This window comes from Scyliorhinus canicula, chromosome 8 (assembly GCF_902713615.1).
Source record: "Scyliorhinus canicula chromosome 8, sScyCan1.1, whole genome shotgun sequence".
Taxonomy (NCBI): domain Eukaryota; kingdom Metazoa; phylum Chordata; class Chondrichthyes; order Carcharhiniformes; family Scyliorhinidae; genus Scyliorhinus; species Scyliorhinus canicula.
In genome coordinates this window covers 535,843-561,325 of record NC_052153.1, presented here as the reverse complement: position 1 = coordinate 561,325, position 25,483 = coordinate 535,843, and the positions used below count along the sequence as shown (strand labels likewise).

Here is a 25,483-nt window from a genome sequence, read left to right as displayed (position 1 = left end):
AACTGCTACTAAGCAACTGGCATCTGTTGATAGTTAGTTTTGAGTTAGTTTTGAGAAGTGCAAGTGTTTGTTTTTGTCAGCCAGTGTTTTTCATGTGCAGAGTGGGGCTGTGTGATGTTGGGAGAGTGAAGGGCAGGATCAGATTGTTGTAAAGCAGTAAACTCAGACTCTACATCTCGGAAAACACTCACTCTGATACTGACCACAGCAATAGGAAACCCTCATTTTCAACTTAGCATTCTCCAGGGCTGGTTTTTGGTGTTTTGAAACAAAATATTGAAATTTACAGTTTTTGATCAGTTTTATACAGAGCATATTTGTATGATATGAAAATGATGAGAAACATGTAAAAGATTAATTGTTCAACGAGTGATTTTTTTTTAACAAAAGCAATAATTTTTGTCTAACCTTTTGCTATTGGTGTCATCATTGCTGAGTTGTTCCTAATGAATGGCTTGTCACTTTGAATGTGTTTAAATGTGATAGTTGGCACTGTGGGGCTCTCTTATCCCTTCCTATCTGTCCTGTGAGGAACTAACGTCTGGTAAATACATAACCCTGGCAAGCTGCTGCAGGAAAGCACTCTCCCTCTATCGGCTGCCCTGGGACAATATTCTATTCCAAAGGAGCTAAATAAATGCAAGTTATCGTTGCTACTATGTCAGGTTTCTCTGTCAAACCCACTCCCTTAATTTCTTGTAGGGAAGCTAATGATGTTGTACAAAGTTGGTGCGGACAGCTTTGCCCTTGGGAGCATTGTTAGTGTAATCTTAGCCACCGTTTGGAGCTACTGACACACATTGTTCATCTCTCTGTGGCAGAGAAAGATGCTGCAAAGCATAAATCAGGAATGAATCTTTGTTAACGTCAGACCTTTTCTCCTCAGTATGCTCTCTGTTTTTGGGATAGTGTGACTGGTTAAGAGGCGGGTGGGATAGTGTGACTGGTTAAGAGGCGGGTGGATAGTGTGACTGGTTAAGAGACGGGTGGGATAGTGTGACTGGTTAAGAGGCGGGTGAATAGTGTGACTGGTTAAGAGGTGGATGGGATAGTGTGACTGGTTAAGAGGTGGGTGGGATAGTGTGACTGGTTAAGAGGCGGGTGGGATAGTGTGACTGGTTAAGAGGCGGTGGGATAGTGTGATTGGTTAAGAGGCGGGTGGGATAGTGTGATTGGTTAAGAGGCGGTGGGATAGTGTGACTGGTTAAGAGGTGGGTGGGATAGTGTGACTGGTTAAGAGGTGGTTGGATAGTATGACTGGTTAAGAGGTGGGTGGGATAGTGTGACTGGTTAAGAGGTGGTTGGATAGAGTGACTGGTTAAGAGGCGGTGGGATAGTGTGACTGGTTAAGAGGCGGTGGGACAGTGTGACTGGTTAAGAGGCGGTGGAATAGTGTGACTGGTTAAGAGACAGTGGGATAGTGTGACTGGTTAAGAGGCGGTGGAATAGTGTGACTGGTTAAGAGGTGGGTGGGATAGTGTGACTGGTTAAGAGGTGGTTGGATAGTATGACTGGTTAAGAGGCGGTGGGATAGTGTGATTGGTTAAGAGGCGGGTAGGATAGTGTGACTGGTTAAGAGGAGGGTGGGATAGTGTGACTGGTTAAGAGGCGGTGGGATAGTGTGATTGGTTAAGAGGCGGTGGGATAGTGTGACTGGTTAAGAGGAGGGTGGGATAGTGTGACTGGTTAAGAGGCGGTGGGATAGTGTGATTGGTTAAGAGGCGGTGGGATAGTGTGACTGGTTAAGAGGTGGGTGGGATAGTGTGACTGGTTAAGAGGCGGTGGGATAGTGTGACTGGTTAAGAGGCGGGTGGGATAGTGTGATTGGTTAAGAGGCGGTGGGATAGTGTGACTGGTTAAGAGGTGGGTGGGATAGTGTGATTGGTTAAAAGGCGGTGGGATAGTGTGACTGGTTAAGAGGCGGGTGGGATAGTGTGACTAGTTAAGAGGCGGGTGGGATAGTGTGACTGGTTAAGAGGCGGGTGGATAGTGTGACTGGTTAAGAGGCGGTGGGATAGTGTGACTGGTTAAGAGGCGGGTGGGATAGTGTGACTGGTTAAGAGGCGGGTGGATAGTGTGACTGGTTAAGAGGCGGTGGGATAGTGTGACTGGTTAAGAGGCGGGTGGGATAGTGTGATTGGTTAAGAGGCGGTGGGATAGTGTGACTGGTTAAGAGGCGGGTGGGATAGTGTGACTGGTTAAGAGGAGGTTGGGATAGTGTGACTGGTTAAGAGACGGTGGGATAGTGTGACTGGTTAAGAGGCGGTGGGATAGTGTGACTGGTTAAGAGGCAGTGGGATAGTGTGACTGGTTAAGAGGCGGGTGGGATAGTGTGACTGGTTAAGAGGCGGGTGGGATAGTGTGACTGGTTAAGAGGCGGGTGGGATAGTGTGACTGGTTAAGAGGCGGGTGGGATAGTGTGATTGGTTAAGAGATGGGTGGGATAGTGTGACTGGTTAAGAGGCGGTGGGATAATGTGATTGGTTAAGAGGCGGTTGGATAGTGTGACTGGTTAAGAGACGGTGGGATAGTGTGACAGGTTAAGAGGCGGGTGGAGAGTGTGACTGGTTAAGAGGTGGGTGGGATAGTGTGACTGGTTAAGAGACGGTGGGATAGTGTGACTGGTTAAGAGGCGGTGGGATAGTGTGACTGGTTAAGAGGCGGGTGAATAGTGTGACTGGTTAAGAGGCGGGTGGGATAGTGTGATTGGTTAAGAGGCGGGTCGGTTAGTGTGACTGGTTAAGAGGCGGGTGGGATAGTGTGACTGGTTAAGAGGTGGGTGGGATAGTGTGACTGGTAAAGAGACGGTGGGATAGTGTGACTGGTTAAGAGGCGGGTGGGATAGTGTGACTGGTTAAGAGGCGGGTGGGATAGTGTGACTGGTTAAGAGGCGGGTGGGATAGTGCGACTGGTTAAGAGGTGCTTGGGATAGTGTGACTGGTTAAGAGGCGGTGGGATAGTGTGACTGGTTAAGAGGCAGTGGGATAGTGTGATTGGTTAAGAGGTGGGTGGGATAGTGTGACTGGTTAAGAGGCGGGTGGAGAGTGTGACTGGTTAAGAAGCGGTGGGATAGTGTGACTGGTTAAGAGACGGTGGGATAGTGTGACTGGTTAAGAGGCGGGTGGGATAGTGTGACTGGTTAAGAGGCGGGTGGGATAGTGTGACTGGTTAAGAGGTGGGTGGGATAGTGTGACTGGTTAAGAGGCGGTGGGATAGTGTGATTGGTTAAGAGGCGGGTGGGATAGTGTGACTGGTTAAGAGGCGGGTGGGATAGTGTGACTGGTTAAGAGGTGGGTGGGATAGTGTGACTGGTTAAGAGGTGGTGGGATAGTGTGACTGGTTAAGAGGCGGTGGGATAGTGTGACTGGTTAAGAGGCAGTGGGATAGTGTGACTGGTTAAGAGGCGGGGGGATAGTGTGACTGGTTAAGAGGCGGTGGGATAGTGTGACTAGTTAAGAGGTGGGTGGGATAGTGTGACTGGTTAAGAGGTGGTGGGATAGTGTGACTGGTTAAGAGGCGGTGGGATAGTGTGACTGGTTAAGAGGCAGTGGGATAGTGTGACTGGTTAAGAGGCGGTGGGATAGTGTGACTGGTTAAGAGGCGGTGGGATAGTGTGACTGGTTAAGAGGCGGTGGGATAGTGTGACTAGTTAAGAGGTGGGTGGGATAGTGTGACTGGTTAAGAGGCGGGTGAGATAGTGTGACTGGTTAAGAGGCGGGTGGATAGTGTGACTGGTTAAGAGGCGGTGGGATAGTGTGATTGGTTAAGAGGCGGTGGGATAGTGTGACTGGTTAAGAGACGGATGGGATAGTGTGACTGGTTAAGAGGCGGTTGGATAGTGTGACTGGTTAAGAGGCGGTTGGATAGTGTGACTGGTTAAGAGGTGGGTGGGATAGTGTGACTGGTTAAGAGGCGGGTGGGATAGTGTGACTGGTTAAGAGGCGGGTGGGATAGTGTGACTGGTTAAGAGGCGGTGGGATAGTGTGACTGGTTAAGAGGCGGTGGGATAGTGTGACTGGTTAAGAGGCGGGTGGGATAGTGTGACTGGTTAAGAGGTGCTTGGGATAGTGTGACTGGTTAAGAGGCGGGTGGGATAGTGTGACTGGTTAAGAAACGGTGGGATAGTGTGATTTGTTAAGAGGTGGGTGGGATAGTGTGACTGGTTAAGAGGTGCTTGGGATATTGTGACTGGTTAAGAGGCGGGTGGGATAGTGTGACTGGTTAAGAGGTGGGTGGGATAGTGTGACTGGTTAAGAAACGGTGGGATAGTGTGATTTGTTAAGAGGTGGGTGGGATAGTGTGACTGGTTAAGAGGTGCTTGGGATAGTGTGACTGGTTAAGAGACGGTGGGATAGTGTGACTGGTTAAGAGGCGGTTGGATAGTGTGACTGGTTAAGAGGCGGGTGGGATAGTGTGACTGGTTAAGAGGCGGGTGGGATAGTGTGACTGGTTAAGAGGCGGGTGGGATAGTGTGACTGGTTAAGAGACGGTGGGATAGTGTGATTGGTTAAGAGGCGGGTGGATAGTGTGACTGGTTAAGAGGCAGTGGGATAGTGTGACTGGTTAAGAGGCGGTGGGATAGTGTGACTGGTTAAGAGGCGGGTGGGATAGTGTGACTGGTTAAGAGGCAGTGGGATAGTGTGACTGGTTAAGTGGCGGTGAGATAGTGTGACTGGTTAAGAGGCGGGTGGATAGTGTGACTGGTTAAGAGGCAGTGGGATAGTGTGACTGGTTAAGAGGCGGTGGGATAGTGTGACTGGTTAAGAGGCGGTGGGATAGTGTGATTGGTTAAGAGGCGGTGGGATAGTGTGACTGGTTAAGAGGCGGTGGGATAGTGTGACTGGTTAAGAGGTGGTGGGATAGTTTGACTGGTTAAGAGGCGGGTGGGATAGTGTGACTGGTTAAGAGGCGGGTGAATAGTGTGACTGGTTAAGAGGCGGTGGGATAGTGTGACTGGTTAAGAGGCAGTGGGATAGTGTGACTGGTTAAGAGGCGGGTGAATAGTGTGACTGGTTAAGAGGCGGGTGGGATAGTGTGACTGGTTAAGAGGCGGGTGAATAGTGTGACTGGTTAAGAGGCGGTGGGATAGTGTGACTGGTTAATAGGCGGTGGGATAGTGTGATTGGTTAAGAGGCAGTGGGATAGTGTGACTGGTTAAGAGGCAGTGGGATAGTGTGACTGGTTAAGAGGCGGTGGGATAGTGTGATTGGTTAAGAGGCGGGGTGGGATAGTGTGACTGGTTAAGAGGCGGTGGGATAGTGTGACTGGTTAAGAGGCGGGTGAATAGTGTGACTGGTTAAGAGGCGGTGGGATAGTGTGACTGGTTAAGAGGCGGGTGAATAGTGTGACTTGTTAAGAGGCGGTGGGATAATGTGATTGGTTAAGAGCGGGTGGGAATGTGAAATGTCTGTTAACCTTTACCTGGACTGTACTACCTTGTGAAAAAGTGCAGAGATGCTGGAAGTGGGATTTTACTGGGTGCGATAGTGGAACAAATGGGCCGCATTGGTAGATATTAGTTAGAGCAGGGCACCTAACTATACAAGCGAGTGGTGCTTACCTGTAACGGTGCCTAGGTCCCGATAAGATTATTATTATTATCCAGACAATCAGCCTCGCTTTCTGTAGAAAATAGTAACATATAGAGAGAGATATATTTTTATTCCTTTGATGTCAAATAAGAAAAGAAAACTGTGGGTAAAATGTAAATAAAATAGAACTGTAATAAATACATAACCAGTTTGCCAAGAATGTTACACTTGGATCAAGAATACTGTCTATAAACGTAGTATAAAAATAACCAATGTACCGTGGCTGAATGCGGAAATCTGTCTTTGTGTGTGAGGTGTGTGTGTGAGTGTGTGTTTGTCTGTGAATGTCAGTGTCTCTGTGCACATGCACATGTGTATGCCTGTCTGTGAGTGTGAATGTGTATGTATGCATGAGTGTGGGTGCTTTGTCTAAGAGTGTGTGTCCAAGTGTGTGTGCTTGTCTGTGAGTGTCAATGTGTGTGTATGTGTGAGTGTGTGTGCTTTGTCTGAGTGTGAATGTGTCTTTGTGTGTGTGCCTGTGAGTGTCAATGTGTGTGTGCACATGCATATGTGTGTGTGCTTGTCTGTGATTGTGAATGTGTCTTTGTGTGTGTGTCTGAGTGTCAATGTGTGTGTGCTTATCTATGAGTGTGTGTGGGTGTGCTTGGCTGTTTGTGAGTGTGCACATTTGTGTGCTTGTCTGAGTGTGTGAGTGTCTGCTTCTCTGTGAGTATGTTTGTGTGTGAGTGTATGTGTGCTTGTCTGTGTGTGAATGTGTGCTTCTCTGTGAGTATGTGTGTGTGCTTCTCTGTGAGTATGTGTGTGTGTGCTTGTCGGAGAGTGTGTGTGTGTGTGCTTGTCAGGGAGTGTGTGTGTGAGTGTGTGCTTCTCTGTGAGTATGTGTGTGTGTGCTTGTCGGAGAGTGTGTGTGTGTGTGTGCTTGTCGGAGAGTGTGTGTGTGTGTGCTTGTCGGAGAGTGTGTGTGTGTGTGCTTGTCGGAGAGTGTGTGTGTGTGTGCTTGTCAGAGAGTGTGTGTGTGCTTGTCGGAGAGTGTGTGTGTGTGTGCTTGTCGGAGAGTGTGTGTGTGTGTGCTTGTCAGGGAGTGTGTGTGTGTGTGTGTGCTTCTCTGTGAGTATGTGTGTGTGTGCTTGTCGGAGAGTGTGTGTGTGTGTGCTTGTCGGAGAGTGTGTGTGTGTGTGCTTGTCAGAGAGTGTGTGTGTGCTTGTCGGAGAGTGTGTGTGTGCTTGTCGGAGAGTGTGTGTGTGTGTGCTTGTCAGAGAGTGTGTGTGTGCTTGTCGGAGAGTGTGTGTGTGTGCTTGTCGGAGAGTGTGTGTGTGTGTGTGCTTGTCGGAGAGTGTGTGTGTGTGTGATTGTCGGAGAGTGTGTGTGTGTGTGTGTGCTTGTCGGAGAGTGTGTGTGTGTGTGCTTGTCAGAGAGTGTGTGTGTGCTTGTCGGAGAGTGTGTGTGTGTGCTTGTCGGAGAGTGTGTGTGTGTGTGCTTGTCAGAGAGTGTGTGTGTGCTTGTCGGAGAGTGTGTGTGTGCTTGTCGGAGTGTGTGTGTGTGCTTCTCTGTGAGTATGTGTGTGTGTGCTTGTCGGAGAGTGTGTGTGTGTGTGCTTGTCGGAGAGTGTGTGTGTGTGTGCTTGTCGGAGAGTGTGTGTGTGTGTGCTTGTCGGAGAGTGTGTGTGTGTGTGCTTGTCAGAGAGTGTGTGTGTGCTTGTCGGAGAGTGTGTGTGTGTGCTTGTCGGAGAGTGTGTGTGTGTGCTTGTCGGAGAGTGTGTGTGTGTGCTTGTCGGAGAGTGTGTGTGTGTGCTTGTCGGAGAGTGTGTGTGTGTGTGTGCTTGTCGGAGAGTGTGTGTGTGTGTGTGTGCTTGTCGGAGAGTATGTGTGTGTGCTTGTCAGAGAGTGTGTGTGTGTGCTTGTCGGAGAGTGTGTGTGTGTGCTTGTCGGAGAGTGTGTGTGTGTGCTTGTCGGAGAGTGTGTGTGTGTGTGTGTGCTTGTCAGAGAGTGTGTGTGTGTGCTTGTCGGAGAGTGTGTGTGTGTGCTTGTCGGAGAGTGTGTGTGTGCTTGTCAGAGAGTGTGTGTGTGTGTGCTTGTCGGAGAGTGTGTGTGTGTGTGCTTGTCAGAGTGTGTGTTTGTGTGTGTGTGCTTCTCTGTGAGTATGTGTGTGTGTGTGCTTGTCAGGGAGTGTGTGTGTGTGTGTGTGTGCTTCTCTGTGATTATGTGTGTGTGCTTGTCAGAGAGTGTGTGTGTGTGCTTGTCAGGGAGTGTGTGTGTGTGTGCTTCTCTGTGAGTATGTGTGTGTGTGCTTGTCGGAGAGTATGTTTGTGTGTGCTTCTCTGTGAGTATGTGTGTGTGTGCTTGTCAGGGAGTGTGTGTGTGTGTGCTTCTCTGTGAGTATGTGTGTGTGTGCTTGTCAGGGAGTGTGTGTGTGTGCTTCTCTGTGAGTATGTGTGTGTGTGCTTGTCGGAGAGTGTGTGTGTGTGTGCTTGTCGGAGAGTGTGTGTGTGTGTGCTTCTCTGTGAGTATGTGTGTGTGTGCTTGTCGGAGAGTATGTGTGTGTGTATGTTCTTGTCGGAGAGTGTGTGTGTGTGTGCTTGTCGGAGAGTGTGTGTGTGTGTGTGCTTCTCTGTGAGTATGTGTGTGTGTGTGCTTCTCTGTGAGTATGTGTGTGTGTGCTTGTCGGAGAGTGTGTGTGTGTGTGCTTGTCGGAGAGTGTGTGTGTGTGTGTGTGCTTGTCGGAGAGTGTGTGTGTGTGTGCTTGTCAGAGAGTGTGTGTGTGCATGTCTGAGTGTGAGTGGGTGTGTGCTTGTCTGAGTGTGTGTGTGCTTGTCTGAGTGTGAGTGTGTGTGTGCTTGTCTGAGTGTGTGTGCTTGTCTGAGTGTGAGTGTGTGTGTGCTTGTCTGAGTGTGAGTGTGTGTGTGCTTGTCTGAGTGTGAGTGGGTGTGTGCTTGTCTGAGTGTGTGTGTGCTTGTCTGAGTGTGAGTGTGTGTGTGCTTGTCTGTGTGTGTGTGCTTGTCTGTGTGTGTGTGCTTGTCTGTGTGTGTGTGCTTGTCTGTGTGTGTGTGTGCTTGTCTGTGTGTGTGTGTGTGCTTGTCTGTGTGTGTGTGTGCTTGTCTGTGTGTGTGTGTGTGTGTGTGTGTGTGCGTGTGAGCATATGCGTGTGCGTGTCCATTGATGTGCAGCTTCTCTGCACCATTCGCAATGACTTTCCCGCTGCTTTAGATTCAGGGAGGTGTGAAGTTTGGAAATATCGACACGTCAGTTCACCAAACATCTGCTCCTGCACCACTCCCACTGTTCAATCCACCCCCATTGATCCATCATCAACCCAGCCCAATGTTCAGGACTCACGCTGAACATTCAGTTCCTCAACCTGATCCTCGCACAAATACCAAAGCTGCCAACCTCATACCCGCCTCATACTGCCTCCACATACCTCAGCTATTCAGCTGTGACAGGCACCGTGACAGACACTGTGACAGACAGTGTGAGAGACACTGTGACAGACAGTGTGACAGACACTGTGAGAGACACTGTGACAGGCACCGTGACAGACACTGTAACAGACAGTGTGATAGACAGTGTGAGATACACTGTGAGAGACAGTGTGAGAGACAGTGTGACAGACACTGAGACAGACAGTGTGACAGACGCTGTGACAGACACTGTGACAGACAGTGTGAGAGACACTGTGACAGACAGTGTGAGAGACACTGTGAGAGACAGTGTGAGAGACACTGAGACAGACAGTGTGACAGACACTGTGACAGACACTGTGACAGGCACCGTGACAGACACTGTGACAGACAGTGTGACAGACACAGTGACAGACAGTGTGACAGACACTGTGAGAGACACTGTGACAGACACTGTGACAGACAGTGCGACAGACACTGTGACAGACACTGTGAGAGACAGTGTGACAGACACTGTGAGAGACACTGTGAGAGACACTGTGACAGACACTGTGACAGACACTGTGACAGACAGTGTGAGAGACAGTGTGACAGACAGTGTGACAGACAGTGTGACAGACTCTGTGACAGACACTGTGACAGACAGTGTGAGAGACAGTGTGACAGACACTGTGACAGAAACTGTGACAGACAGTGTGACAGACAGTGTGACAGACTCTGTGACAGACACTGTGACAGACAGTGTGAGAGACAGTGTGACAGACACTGTGAGAGACAGTGTGAGAGACACTGTGAGAGACACTGTGAGAGACAGTGTGACAGACACTGTGACAGACAGTGTGAGAGACAGTGTGACAGACATTGTGAGAGACAGTGTGAGAGACACTGTGAGAGACACTGTAACAGACAGTGTGAGAGACAGTGTGAGAGACACAGTGACAGACAGTGTGACAGACAGTGTGACAGACACTGTGAGAGACACAGTGACAGACACAGTGACAGACACAGTGACAGACAGTGTGACAGACAGTGTGACAGACAGTGTGACAGACAGTGTGAGAGACAGTGTGGCAGACAGTGTGACAGGCACCGTGACAGACAGTGTGACAGACAGTGTGACAGACAGTGTGAGAGACAGTGTGAGAGACAGTGTGAGAAACACTGTGACAGACACTGTGAGAGACACTGTGACAGACACTGTGAGAGACACTGTGACAGACAGTGTGAGAGACACTGTGACAGACAGTGTGAGAGACAGTGTGAGAGATACTGTGACAGACAGTGTGAGAGATACTGTGACAGACAGTGTGACAGACAGTGTGACAGACAGTGTGAGAGATACTGTGACAGACAGTGTAACAGACAGTGTGACAGACAGTGTGAGAGATACTGTGACAGACAGTGTGACAGACAGTGTGACAGACAGTGTGAGAGATACTGTGACAGACAGTGTGACAGACAGTGTGACAGACAGTGTGAGAGACAGTGTGACAGACACTGTGACAGACACTGTGACAGACAGTGTGAGAGACACTGTGACAGACACTGTGACAGACACTGTGACAGACACTGTGGCAGACACTGTGACAGACAGTGTGACAGACAGTGTGAGAGACAGTGTGAGAGACAGTGTGAGAGACACTGTGATAAACAGTGTGACAGACAGTGTGACAGACAGTGTGAGACATGTGACAGACAGTGTGACAGACAGTGTGACAGACAGTGTGACAGACACTGTGACAGACAGTGTGACAGACAGTGTGAGAGAGTGTGACAGACACTGTGAGAGACAGTGTGACAGACAGTGTGACAGACAGTGTGAGAGACACTGTGACAGACACTGTGAGAGACAGTGTGACAGACAGTGTGAGAGACACTGTGAGAGACAGTGTGACAGACACTGTGAGAGACAGTGTGACAGACACTGTGAGAGACAGTGTGACAGACACTGTGAGAGAGATTGTGACAGACACTGTGACAGACAGTGTGACAGACAGTGTGAGAGGCAGTGTGACAGACACTGTGACGGACAGTGTGAGAGACAGTGTGACAGACAGTGTGACAGACAGTGTGACAGACGCTGTAACAGACACTGTGACAGACACTCTCACAGACAGTGTGAGAGACACTGTGACAGACAGTGTGACAGACAGTGTGACAGACACTGTAACAGACAGTGTGACAGACAGTGTGAGAGACACTGTGAGAGACACTGTGAGAGACACTGTAACAGACAGTGTGACAGACAGTGTGAGAGACACTGTGACAGACACTGTGACAGACACTGGGAGACAGTGTGACAGACAGTGTGAGAGACACAGTGAGAGACAGTGTGAGAGACACTGTGAGAGACAGTGTGAGAGACACTGTGAGAGACAGTGTGAGAGACAGTGTGAGAGACACTGTGACAGACAGTGTGACAGACAGTGTGACAGACAGTGTGACAGAACTGTGAGAGACACTGTGACAGACAGTGTGACAGACAGTGTGACAGACTCTGTGAGAGACAGTGTGACAGACACTGTGCGAGACACTGTGCGAGACACTGTGACAGACAGTGTGACAGACAGTGTGAGAGACAGTGTGAGAGACACTGTGACAGACAGTGTGAGAGACAGTGTGAGAGACAGTGTGAGAGACAGTGTGAGAGACACTGTGACAGGCAGTGTGACAGACAGTGTGACAGACAGTGTGACAGACAGTGTGACAGACACTGTGACAGACAGTGTGACAGACAGTGTGACAGACAGTGTGCGAGACACTGTGAGAGACAGTGTGACAGACACTGTGACAGACACTGAGAGACAGTGTGACAGACACTGTGAGAGACACTGTGACAGACACTGTGACAGACAGTGCGACAGACACTGTGACAGACACTGTGAGAGACAGTGTGACAGACACTGTGAGAGACACTGTGAGAGACACTGTGAGAGACACTGTGACAGACACTGTGACAGACACTGTGACAGACAGTGTGAGAGACAGTGTGACAGACAGTGTGACAGACAGTGTGACAGACTCTGTGACAGACACTGTGACAGACAGTGTGAGAGACAGTGTGACAGACACTGTGACAGACACTGTGACAGACAGTGTGACAGACAGTGTGACAGACTCTGTGACAGACACTGTGACAGACAGTGTGAGAGACAGTGTGACAGACACTGTGAGAGACAGTGTGAGAGACACTGTGAGAGACAGTGTGACAGACACTGTGACAGACAGTGTGAGAGACAGTGTGACAGACACTGTGAGAGACAGTGTGAGAGACACTGTGAGAGACACTAACAGACAGTGTGAGAGACAGTGTGAGAGACACAGTGACAGACAGTGTGACAGACAGTGTGACAGACACTGTGAGAGACACAGTGACAGACACAGTGACAGACACAGTGACAGACAGTGTGACAGACAGTGTGACAGACAGTGTGAGAGACAGTGTGGCAGACAGTGTGACAGGCACCGTGACAGACAGTGTGACAGACAGTGTGACAGACAGTGTGAGAGACAGTGTGAGAGACAGTGTGAGAAACACTGTGACAGACACTGTGAGAGACACTGTGACAGACACTGTGAGAGACACTGTGACAGACAGTGTGAGAGACACTGTGACAGACAGTGTGAGAGACAGTGTGAGAGATACTGTGACAGACAGTGTGAGAGATACTGTGACAGACAGTGTGACAGACAGTGTGACAGACAGTGTGAGAGATACTGTGACAGACAGTGTAACAGACAGTGTGACAGACAGTGTGAGAGATACTGTGACAGACAGTGTGACAGACAGTGTGACAGACAGTGTGAGAGATACTGTGACAGACAGTGTGACAGACAGTGTGACAGACAGTGTGAGAGACAGTGTGACAGACACTGTGACAGACACTGTGACAGACAGTGTGAGAGACACTGTGACAGACACTGTGACAGACACTGTGACAGACACTGTGGCAGACACTGTGACAGACAGTGTGACAGACAGTGTGAGAGACAGTGTGAGAGACAGTGTGAGAGACACTGTGATAAACAGTGTGACAGACAGTGTGACAGACAGTGTGAGACATGTGACAGACAGTGTGACAGACAGTGTGACAGACAGTGTGACAGACACTGTGACAGACAGTGTGACAGACAGTGTGAGAGAGTGTGACAGACACTGTGAGAGACAGTGTGACAGACAGTGTGACAGACAGTGTGAGAGACACTGTGACAGACACTGTGAGAGACAGTGTGACAGACAGTGTGAGAGACACTGTGACAGACAGTGTGCGAGACACTGTGAGAGACAGTGTGACAGACACTGTGAGAGACAGTGTGACAGACACTGTGAGAGACAGTGTGACAGACACTGTGAGAGAGATTGTGACAGACACTGTGACAGACAGTGTGACAGACAGTGTGAGAGGCAGTGTGACAGACGCTGTGACGGACAGTGTGAGAGACAGTGTGACAGACAGTGTGACAGACAGTGTGACAGACCTGTAACAGACACTGTGACAGACACTCTCACAGACAGTGTGAGAGACACTGTGACAGACAGTGTGACAGACAGTGTGACAGACACTGTAACAGACAGTGTGACAGACAGTGTGAGAGACACTGTGAGAGACACTGTGAGAGACACTGTAACAGACAGTGTGACAGACAGTGTGAGAGACACTGTGACAGACACTGTGACAGACACTGGGAGACAGTGTGACAGACAGTGTGAGAGACACAGTGAGAGACAGTGTGAGAGACACTGTGAGAGACAGTGTGAGAGACACTGTGAGAGACAGTGTGAGAGACAGTGTGACAGACAGTGTGAGAGACACTGTGACAGACAGTGTGACAGACAGTGTGACAGACAGTGTGACAGAACTGTGAGAGACACTGTGACAGACAGTGTGACAGACAGTGTGACAGACTCTGTGAGAGACAGTGTGACAGACACTGTGCGAGACACTGTGCGAGACACTGTGACAGACAGTGTGACAGACAGTGTGAGAGACAGTGTGACAGACACTGTGACAGACAGTGTGAGAGACAGTGTGAGAGACAGTGTGAGAGACAGTGTGAGAGACACTGTGACAGGCAGTGTGACAGACAGTGTGACAGACAGTGTGACAGACACTGTGACAGACAGTGTGACAGACAGTGTGACAGACAGTGTGCGAGACACTGTGAGAGACAGTGTGACAGACACTGTGACAGACACTGAGAGACAGTGTGACAGACACTGTGAGAGACAGTGTGACAGACACTGTGACAGACAGTGTGAGAGACAGTGTGAGAGACACTGTGACAGACAGTGTGACAGACAGTGTGAGAGACACTGTGACAGACACTGTGACAGACACTGGGAGACACTGTGACAGACAGTGTGAGAGACACTGTGAGAGACAGTGTGACATACAGTGTGACAGACAGTGTGAGAGACACTGTGACAGACAGTGTGACAGAACTGTGAGAGACAGTGTGACAGACAGTGTGACAGACAGTGTGACAGACTCTGTGAGAGACAGTGTGACAGACAGTGTGACAGACAGTGTGACAGACACTGTGCGAGACACTGTGACAGACAGTGTGACAGACAGTGTGAGAGACAGTGTGACAGACACTGTGACAGACACTGTGACAGACTGTGTGAGAGACAGTGTGAGAGACAGTGTGAGAGACAGTGTGACAGACAGTGTGACAGACAGTTGTGACAGACAGTGTGACAGACAGTGTGACGCTGTGACAGACAGTGTGAGAGACAGTGTTAGAGACAGTATGAGAGACACCGTGAGAGACACCGTGAGAGACACCGTGAGAGACAGTGTGAGAGACACTGTGAGAGACAGTGTGACAGATACTGTGACAGACACTGAGAGACAGTGTGACAGACAGTGTGACAGACGCTGTGACAGACAGTGTGACAGACAGTGTGACAGACGCTGTGACAGACGCTGTGACAGACGCTGTGACAGACGCTGTGAGAGACACTGTGACAGACAGTGTGAGAGACACTGTGAGAGACAGTGTGACAGATACTGTGACAGACACTGAGAGACAGTGTGACAGACACTATGAGAGACAGTGTGACAGACGCTGTGACAGACGCTGTGACAGACGCTGTGACAGACAGTGTGACAGACAGTGTGACAGACAGTGTGAGAGACAGTGTGAGAGACAGTGTGAGAGACGCTGTGACAGACAGTGTGAGAGACAATGTGAGAGACACTGTGAGAGACACTGTGACAGACAGTGTGAGAGACACTGTGACAGACGCTGTGACAGACACTGTGACAGACAGTGTGAGAGACACTGTAAGAGACAACGTGACATACACTGTGACAGACAGTGTGACAGACACTGTGACAGACAGTGTGACAGACAGTGTGACAGCTACTGTGAGAGACAGTGTGAGAGACACTGTGACAGACACTGTGACAGACACTGTGACAGACAGTGTGGCAGACAGTGTGAGAGACACTGTGACAGACAGTGTGACAGACAGTGTGACAGACAGTGTGACAGACACTGTGACAGACACTGTGAGAGACACTGTGAGAGACACTGTGACAGACACTGTGACAGACACTGTGACAGACAGACAGTGTGACAGACACTGTGACAGACAGTGTGAGAGACACTGTGACAGACAGTGTGAGAGACACTGCGACAGACAGTGTGAGAGACACTGTGACAGACAGTGTGACAGACAGTGTGACAGACAGTGTGAGAGACAGTGTGACAGACAGTGTGACAGACAGTGTGACAGACAGTGTGACAGACAGTGTGACAGACACTGTGAGAGACAATGTGACAGACTGTGTGACAGACTGTGTGACAGACTGTGTGACAGACTGTGTGACAGACACTGTGACAGACACTGTGAGAGACACTGTGACAGACACTGGGAGACAGTGTGACAGACAGTGTGACAGACGCTGTGAGAGACAGTGTGAGAGACACTGTGAGAGACAGTGTGACAGATACTGTGACAGACACTGAGAGACAGTGTGACAGACAGTGTGACAGACACAGTGTGACAGACAGTGTGACAGACACTGTGACAGACAGTGTGCGAGACACTGTGCGAGACACTGTGCCAGACACTGTGACAGACACTGTGACAGACAGTGTAACAGACAGTGTGACAGACAGTGTGACAGACACTGTGACAGACAGTGTGACAGACACTGTGAGAGTCACTGTGACAGACACAGTGACAGACACTGTGAGAGACAGTGTGACAGGCACTGTGAGAGACAGTGTGACAGACACTGTGACAGACACTCTGACAGACATTGTGACAATCAGTGTGAGAGACACTGTGACAGACAGTGTGACAGACAGTGTGACAGACAGTGTGACTGCCACTGTGACAGACAGTGTGACAGACACTGTGACAGACAGTGTGACGGACACTGTGACGGACACTGTGACAGACAGTGTGACAGACAGTGTGACAGACACTGTGACAGACAGTGTGAGGGACACTGTGACAGACAGTGTGAGGAACACTGTGAGGGACACTGTGACAGACAGTGTGACAGACACTGTGACAGACAGTGTGAGAGACACTGTGACAGACACTGTGACAGACACTGTGACAGACAGTGTGTGAGACGCTGTGACAGACAGTGTGACAGACACTGTGACAGACAGTGTGTGAGACGCTGTGACAGACAGTGTGACAGACTCTGTGACAGACTCTGTGAGAGACAGTGTGACAGACACTGTGACAGGCAGTGTGACAGACACTGTGACAGACACTGTGACAGACGCTGTGACAGACAGTGTGACAGACAGTGTGACATACACTGTGAGAGACAGTGTGACAGACACTGTGACAGACACTGTGAGAGACAGTGTGACAGACGCTGTGAGAGACACTGTGAGAGACGCTGTGAGAGACGCTGTGACAGACAGTGTGACAGACAGTGTGACAGACAGTGTGAGAGACAGTGTGAGAGACAGTGTGAGAGACAGTGTGAGAGACGCTGTGAGAGACAGTGTGACAGACACTGTGACAGACAGTGTGACAGACAGTGTGACAGACAGTGTGACAGACACTGTGTTGTTTGGTGTTGCCGAGAGCAGTAATGAAGCAAGTATGTACCTTATGTCCCTTCTGTACTCTGACCTGTGTATTGATTGACACAATGAGTATGATGGTGTGACCGAGGATCACCCCCACCCGTCACTCTGCGCTTCAAACTTTGTACAGCAGTGAACTGTGTGTTTCCCAGCCACAGAAATCCCGGGGAATGAGAGCGAACTACAGCACATTCCTGAGGATCTGACCTCAGAGCCACCAGCTGGCATTGACATTTATCTTGGTCACTGGTATCAGTTAGGGATTGTCACAGGGTCAGTCACTGGCCACCTCTTCTGGCCTGGATGGTTGATTTGCCAGCTCCAGAGTGCGGAGATCACAGGTAAGCTCTACCTGTCAGGACTCAGGTGAGCACCTTGATCAGGTGTTACTGATGGCTGTACACCATGATGCTGCTTTTTTTAGCTGGCCCTGCCACACAGCCCCTGTTACCGTCCAGGAGCATTGAGGTGACCAGCTCCAGTTCCTCAGGCTGCACGGCACTGAGCTCTCTGCAGCCTTTGCTCCATCTCCCTGCCATCTTACAGATCCAGACACAATGCTGCTGTAGCCCATTTAGTTGTTGCAGCCTTGTGTGGACAGGTTGCCTAAACCTGAGCCCTGCCCGTGAGGAAGTAACAACTCACAACACACTGAATCTCAGAGAAACATCTCCAAAAACTCACCCAGAGAATGTGGAACCCACTCCCACAAGGATTGGGTGAGGTGAATAGATACATTTCAGGAGGAGCTGGATGCACAGGAGGAGGGGAAGGGGGGAGATGAATTTGGGCAATGAGGAGACTTGTGTAGAGGGTAAATACGGCCATGGATCAGGTAAGCTGAATCCGTGGTGAGTTGTTGTGATTGGTGATGTTTATTTACATGTTACTCTGTCTTTAGTACAATAAATATTTTAAAAGCTCCACATTGCAGAAAACATTTAATTGGATTTTGAGAGTATGTCTGATGTTGGGATGAGAGAATCTTTCCGATAGGATTAACCATATGTTAATCAGCTCTGGAGTGCAGTGATTATACTGCTGCTGGTAACAGGTACAGAATCCTCTGTTCTGAAGCCATGGCTCAGTGTCAGTGGTGGAGGGGGGAGTGATTTCCCGAGGGGTGGGGTGGACAGCTGGCCATCTGTGATCTGCCGTTCTGCTCATTGTTTCTGTATCCTTGTGAAGCCAGGCACCTGGCGTGGCAGAGCTGGGCAGGAGATCGCTGTCTCTGCCATGACCTTATGGGGTTGATGGTCTGGGTGCTATGGTGATCTGCATAAACATGTGTATGTGTAAATATGTATAGCCTCTGACCAGTAGATGTCAGGCAAGCAATTGCACGTGACACTGTCGCATGGAGCGAGTCTGGAGGAGAAATCACCATAGTCAGTCGGGTTTGTAATAGTTCCATTAGTTTCCCACCCACAGATTATTACACTATAATAAAATTAACTAGTCTTGAACTGGATGTTCTTTGGTATGTCGACTCAGTAATTGTCTCTGGGGCGTGTGACCTCACACCGTTCAGTGACCTCGCGTGCCGGCTGCGGACGGTGTTCAGCGCCACAGTCGGGGGGTGAGCCGATCCGCTGGCGGGGGGGGGGGGGGGGGGCTTCGGCGGGGGCTGGGGGGACTGGTCGGGTGAGGCGGGGGGGGGGTTACAGGGGGGCTGTATTTAGCAGGCCGGGGTAGTATGAGGTTGGCACCGTGTTGTACAGCGCGGCCGCCGCAGGTCGCCACCATGCGCATGCGCGACCACGGACCCGGCCATTCTGCGTCCGTATCTGCAGGTGAAGGGGGGATTTACGCTGTGTAGCTGCGAGCCCCCCACCGGGCGGTGGATCGGTGCGGGATCGGAGCCGACTTTTTGGTTGTAAGGCCAGACGGATCCTGCGGACGTAGCTGTACAATCGAGAATCCAGCCCTCTGTATATTAAGGATCAGATATTGTTTATTCTGTGGTTCAATAAGCCATATTCAGCCTGCTGTTGACTCGGTGATGATTACGATGCTAAAAACTATTTCACCAGAGAGGGCATAAGGGGCTTCTGAAGTTAATCTTTTACACCCCCTCACCCCCAAGTGAGCAGGAGGGGAGGCGGCCGGCTGGGAAACCCGCCATCTCCTCCCCCTGTGTGCGTGGGTTTCCTCCGGGTGCTCCGGTTTCCTCCCACAGTCCAAAGATGTGCGAGTTAGGTGGATTGGCCATGCTAAATTGCCCGTAGTGTCCTAATAGTAAGGTTAAGGGGGGGGGGGTTGTTGGGTTACGTGGGTTTGAGTAGGGTGATCATTGCTCAGCACAACATCGAGGGCCGAAGGGCCTGTTCTGTGCTGTACTGTTCTAAATCTAAATCTAAATCTGACCTGGGTCCCCGTTGACGGGTGTCTTCTGAGGCAACCGGGCCTGGATGGGCCCGGCCACTCCTCGGGTGTCCCAGGTAGCGTGATGCCACCCTGTTCTGCCCGCTGCCCACCAGATGCACCAGGGACAGAAGGGAGGGGGGGGGGGGCGAGTCCGAAGTGCTGCGGAGTTCCGGCACGGTGCTATCACCTTCTCCTCCCTCTGTGTGCCCAATGGGCAGGGGGTGCAAGCAGAACCATCCCCTGAGGCTCCCCCAACACCTGGCCCTGCCAGTCCTGGAGGTCTGGTCTCAACCACGGTCCGCACGTTGACGGCCACGGAGTGCAGGGAGGGGGCCATCTCCGTCTGGGACTCCGTCTCCATAGCCAGAACCATCTACCCCAATGCCTCCACTGCGTACGCCTCCCTTGTCGTGTTGGCCTGGGTGGCACGCATGGGTGACACCACCTCCTGCTCCTGCACACGGTTGGACTCCTCCACCTACGCCAGCAGGTACTGGATACTCACCGATAACCCGTTATGCAGTCCATCACTCTGCGACTGCATCTCCACAATCGATTGGGGGAGGGCGGGGGGTTGTGGGTGGGGGGCGCGGTGCGGGTGGGGGGGCTGTGTGGGTGGGGTGCGCTGTGTGGGTGGGGTGGGGCGCGGTGCCAGTCCAGGCGATATTGCCCAGGACTCTGACAGCCTCTGCCACCTGCTCCCAGACACGGCGAACGGCGGCAACGGGCAGCCTCATTCCCGGGCCGGGGTACAGGGTACAGAGTCATTTGCCTCTCCTCTATCGCTCGGTGTCAGTAATCTTCGGGGCCGTTCTCCTCGCTGATGTGTTGGGCTGGCTGGGTCGATCTGGACTGCGTTTGATGCAGTGTAGCGAGAGACACATCTTCAACACTTGATAAGATGCAACACAATTTTATTTAACGTTTTAACTACTATACATGTTTAACTGTGCTGATGTGACTGGAGACCTAGTACTAGCCTGACCAGACTTACCAGCTACCGTATGGTTTTTGCTCTGGCTAGCTCACGGGCTCTGACTGTCTCAGAGGCTGGGTCCCGAGAGAGCGGGAAAACTGGTGCCCTCTGGCTTTATAGTGGTCGTGTCCTGTCTGGTGATTGGCTGCTGTGTTCTGTGTGCTTACTGGTATTCCTGTGTGTCAATCACTGCCTGTCTGCACTCCATCATATACATAGATGTATATTATGACACTCACTACCATCTTGTTGTCTGGGACGGTGTGTGTGGGGAGTGTAATGTGTGTGTGCGGCTGGGATGAGTGTGTGTGGGGAGTGTAATGTGCGTGTGCGGCTGGGATGAGTGTGTGTGAGGAGTGTAATGTGTGTGTGTGGCTGGGATGAGTGTGTGTGGGGAGTGTAATGTGTGTGTGCGGCTGGGATGAGTGTGTGTGGGGAGTGTAATGTGTGTGTGTGGCTGGGAATAGTGTGTGTGGGGAGTGTAATGTGTGTGGGGCTGGGATGAGTGTGTGTGGGGAGTGTAATGTGTGTGTGCGGCTGGGATGAGTGTGTGTGGGGAGTGTAATGTGCGTGTGCGGCTGGGATGAGTGTGTGTGGGGAGTGTAATGTGTGTGTGAGGCTGGGATGAGTGTGTGTGGGGAGTGTAATGTGTATGTGCAGCTGGGATGAGTGTGTGTGGGGAGTGTAATGTGTGTGTGCGGCTGGGAAGAGTGTGTGTGGGGAGTGTAATGTGTGTGTGCGGCTGGGATGAGTGTGTGTGGGGAGTGTAATGTGTATGTGCAGCTGGGATGAGTGTGTGTGGGGAGTGTAATGTGTATGTGCAGCTGGGATGCGTGTGTGTGGGGAGTGTAATGTGTGTGTGCGGCAGGGATGAGTGTGTGTGGGGAGTGTAATGTGTGTGTGTGGCTGGGATGAGTGTGTGTGGGGAGTGTTATGTGTGTGTGTGGCTGGGATGAGTGTGTGTGGGGAGTGTAATGTGTGTGTGTGGCTGGGATGAGTGTGTGTGGGGAGTGTAATGTGTGTGTGCGGCTGGGATGAGTGTGTGTGGGGAGTGTAATGTGTGTGTGCGGCTGGGATGAGTGTGTGTGGGGAGTGTAATGTGTGTGTGTGGGGAGTGTAATGTGTGTGTGCAGCTGCAGCTTGTCAGCCTCCCGAGTGTCAATCACGGACCCGGCCAATCCCGCTGATTGGAATCGATTGTGTTCCACGTGGCCCTCGTCCCTCAACAACAGCAGAATCGGTCCCGGCGCCAGTTGTTTACTCTACCAGAATCATCCCCTGTATCTCAATATTTAAATTCAAACATGAAGCATAACAAGACAGCAAACAGCAACTGGGATCACTGGGACCGGCTCCAACTTTAGTGTCTGTGCCCCAAAGGCACAGACCAGTCTCCCGTACCGGCCTCCCCGAACAGGCGCTGGAATGTGGTGACTAGGGGCTTTTCACAGTAACTTCATTTGAAGCCTACTTGTGACAATAAGCGATTTTCATTTCATTTCAAAGGTCTTCTGCTCTGAGAGAGCAGAGGAGCTGATGAAGAATTATTGTAAAATATTGAATATCTGCAGCAGGGCCCGTCATTGCTCAATGTTTTTTTCCTGAATTGAATGTCGCATTAGAAACATTTAATGAAATTTATCTCAAAAGTATGGAAAAATAACTGAAACGAAATGAACAGCGAGTGATTGGAATGACTTTGTGAGATCTCTTGGCATTTTCCAGTCAATCATCATCAGATGTTGGGCAGACATTCAAAGCAGGTGATAATTTATGCATACACAAAACGCAAGAAACTTCTCAGCTAACAAAGCAGCTATTTCAGGGACGGGATTGCGGATTCAGGAATCATGTTCAAATGTCCTCAGTTTCTAACAAATGCTCCTCCTGTCTTCCTGCTCCATTGTGTATTTGATGCCATTTTTGTGCTTTTAAAATAGTCTTACTTAATCTCCAAGTGATGTTTCTGGGTCATAATTCATGTGACAACTATGTGGAAAGTTAGCTTCACTTTACTATTGTGGATCTAAGTTTGTACTTTCATTTAAAAGATACAAAAGAGCAGTTTTCCTGGTGAAATCATTCCTGAGCCTCTGTTAACAATAATTCGAACAGCAAATATCTCAAAGCTAACTTGTGAAGTTAGATCGAGGTCAGACTGGGTGACTGTGCCCAGGGTGATGGTTGCAATTCATTCCTGAAGCCTGTATTCCCAATGTTGCCCAGTTACAAAGCAGCCTGCTTTCAACTTGCAATGATTACCCAGTTGTACATAGAGGAAAGCAGTGCCACTAATCTGCAGCTCCGTAAATTATATACAAATACTCGACGGACCTTAATCTGTCTATTAATTACTGGTTAAGAAGCTAAGTATAGTGAATCAGGAGTTAAGAAGCTGAGTTACTGGTTAAGAAGCTGGGTTATTGGTTAATTACTGGTTAAGAAGCTGAGTTACTGGTTTAAAAGTTGGGTTACTAGTTAATTACTGGTTAAGAAGCTGAGTATTGTGAATCCGTTCCATTAACTTTTGTTTCAAATTGAAAAGATACAGTTGTTTTTCTTCATAAACTCAAAGCTTTCTCATAGTTTCTGACAATTCCTTTATATCTTTGTAGACACAAAAATAATCCATTTTCGTAGCACAGAGAATATATATTTTTGCAAGGTTCACAGGTCGCTTGACTTGCCCAATGGGACATCTTTCCCTGTCAATGGGACATCTTACCCAATGGGACATCTTGCCCAATCGGACATCTTGCCCAATGGAACATCTTGCCCAATGGGACATCTTGCCCAATGGGACATCTTACCCAATGGGACATCTTGCCCTGCCAATGGGACATCTTGCCCTGCCAATGGGACATCTTGCCCAATGGGACATCTTACCCAATGGGACATCTTGCCCTGCCAATGGGACATCTTGCCCTGTCAATGGGACATCTTGCCCTGCCAATGGGACATCTTGCCCTGCCAATGGGACATCTTGCCCTGCCAATGGGACATCTTGCCCTGCCAATGGGACATCTTGCACAATGGGACATCTTGCCCTGTCAATGGGACATCTTGCCCTGTCAATGGGACATCTTGCCCTGTCAATGGGACATCTTGCCCAATGGGACATCTTGCCCTGCCAATGGGACATCTTGCCCTGTCAATGGGACATCTTGCCCTGCCAATGGGACATCTTGCCCTGCCAATGGGACATCTTGCCCAATGGGACATCTTACCCAATGGGACATCTTGCCCTGCCAATGGGACATCTTGCCCTGTCAATGGGACATCTTGCCCTGCCAATGGGACATCTTGCCCTGCCAATGGGACATCTTGCCCTGCCAATGGGACATCTTGCCCTGCCAATGGGACATCTTGCACAATGGGACATCTTGCCCTGTCAATGGGACATCTTGCCCTGTCAATGGGACATCTTGCCCTGTCAATGGGACATCTTGCCCAATGGGACATCTTGCCCTGCCAATGGGACATCTTGCCCTGTCAATGGGACATCTTGCCCTGCCAATGGGACATCTTGCCCTGTCAATGGGACATCTTGCCCTGCCAATGGGACATCTTGCCCTGCCAATGGGACATCTTGCCCTGTCAATGGGACATTTTGCCCAATGGGACATCTTGCCCTGTCAATGGGACATCTTGCCCTGTCAATGGGACATCTTGCCTGCCAATGGGACATCTTGCCCAATGGGACATCTTGGCCTGCCAATGGGACATCTTGCCCTACCAATGGGACATCTTACCCTGTCAATGGAACATCTTACCCTGTCAATGGAACATCTTACCCTGCCAATGGGACATCTTACCCTGTCAATGGAACATCTTACCCTGCCAATGGGACATCTTGCCCTGCCAATGAGACATCTTGCCCTGTCAATGGAACATCTTACCCTGCCAATGGGACATATTGCCCTGCCAATGGGACATCTTACCCTGTCAATGGGACATATTGCCCTGTCAATGGGACATCTTGCCCAATGGGACATCTTACCCAATGGGACATCTTGCCCTGCCAATGGGACATCTTGCCCTGCCAATGGGACATCTTGCCCAATGGGACATCTTGCCCTGCCAATGGGACATCTTGCCCTGTCAATGGGACATCTTGCCCAATGGGACATCTTGCCCTGCCAATGGAACATCGTGCCCTGTCAATGGGACATCTTGCCCTGTCAATGGGACATCTTGCCCTGTCAATGGGACATCTTGCCCTGTCAATGGGATATCTTGCCCTGCCAATGGGACATCTTGCCCTGCCAATGGGACATCTTGCCCAATGGGACATCTTGCCCTGTCAATGGGACATCTTGCCCTGTCAATGGGACATCTTGCCCTGTCAATGGGACATCTTGCCCTGCCAATAGGACATCTTGCCCTGCCAATGGGACATCTTGCCCTGCCAATAGGACATCTTGCCCTGTCAATGGGACATCTTGCCCTGCCAATAGGACATCTTGCCCTGCCAATAGGACATCTTGCCCTGCCAATAGGACATCTTGCCCTGTCAATGGGACATCTTGCCCTGTCAATGGGACATCTTGCCCTGCCAATAGGACATCTTGCCCTGTCAATGGGACATCTTGCCCTGCCAATGGGACATCTTGCCCTGCCAATGAGACATCTTGCCCTGTCAATGGGACATCTTGCCCTGCCAATGGGACATCTTGCCCTGCCAATGGGACATCTTGCCCTGCCAATGGGACATCTTACCCTGTCAATGGGACATCTTGCCCAATGGGACATCTTGCCCTGTCATGGGACATCTTGCCCTGCCAATGGGACATCTTGCCCAATGGGACATCTTGCCCTGTCAATGGGACATCTTGCCCTGTCAATGGGACATCTTGCCCTGCCAATGGGACATCTTGCACAATGGGACATCTTGCACAATGGGACATCTTGCCCTGCAAATGGGACACCTTGCCCTGCCAATGGGACATCTTGCCCTGTCAATGGGACATCTTGCCCAATGGGACATCTTGCCCTGCCAATGGGACATCTTGCCCTGTCAATGGGACATCTTGCCCTGATAATGAGACATCTTGCCCTGCCAATGGGACATCTTGCCCTGTCAATGGGACATCTTGCCCAATGGGACATCTTGCCCAATGGAAC

The 25,483-nt window shown here is 50.3% G+C and overlaps 1 protein-coding gene across 3 annotated transcripts in view; it reads left to right on the top strand.

The window, feature by feature from the left end:
- LOC119970046 (ADAMTS-like protein 1) overlaps nt 1-25,483 on the top strand; it is a 343,924-nt gene that overhangs the window by 374 nt on the left and 318,067 nt on the right. The gene's annotated exons all lie outside the window — the stretch shown is intronic.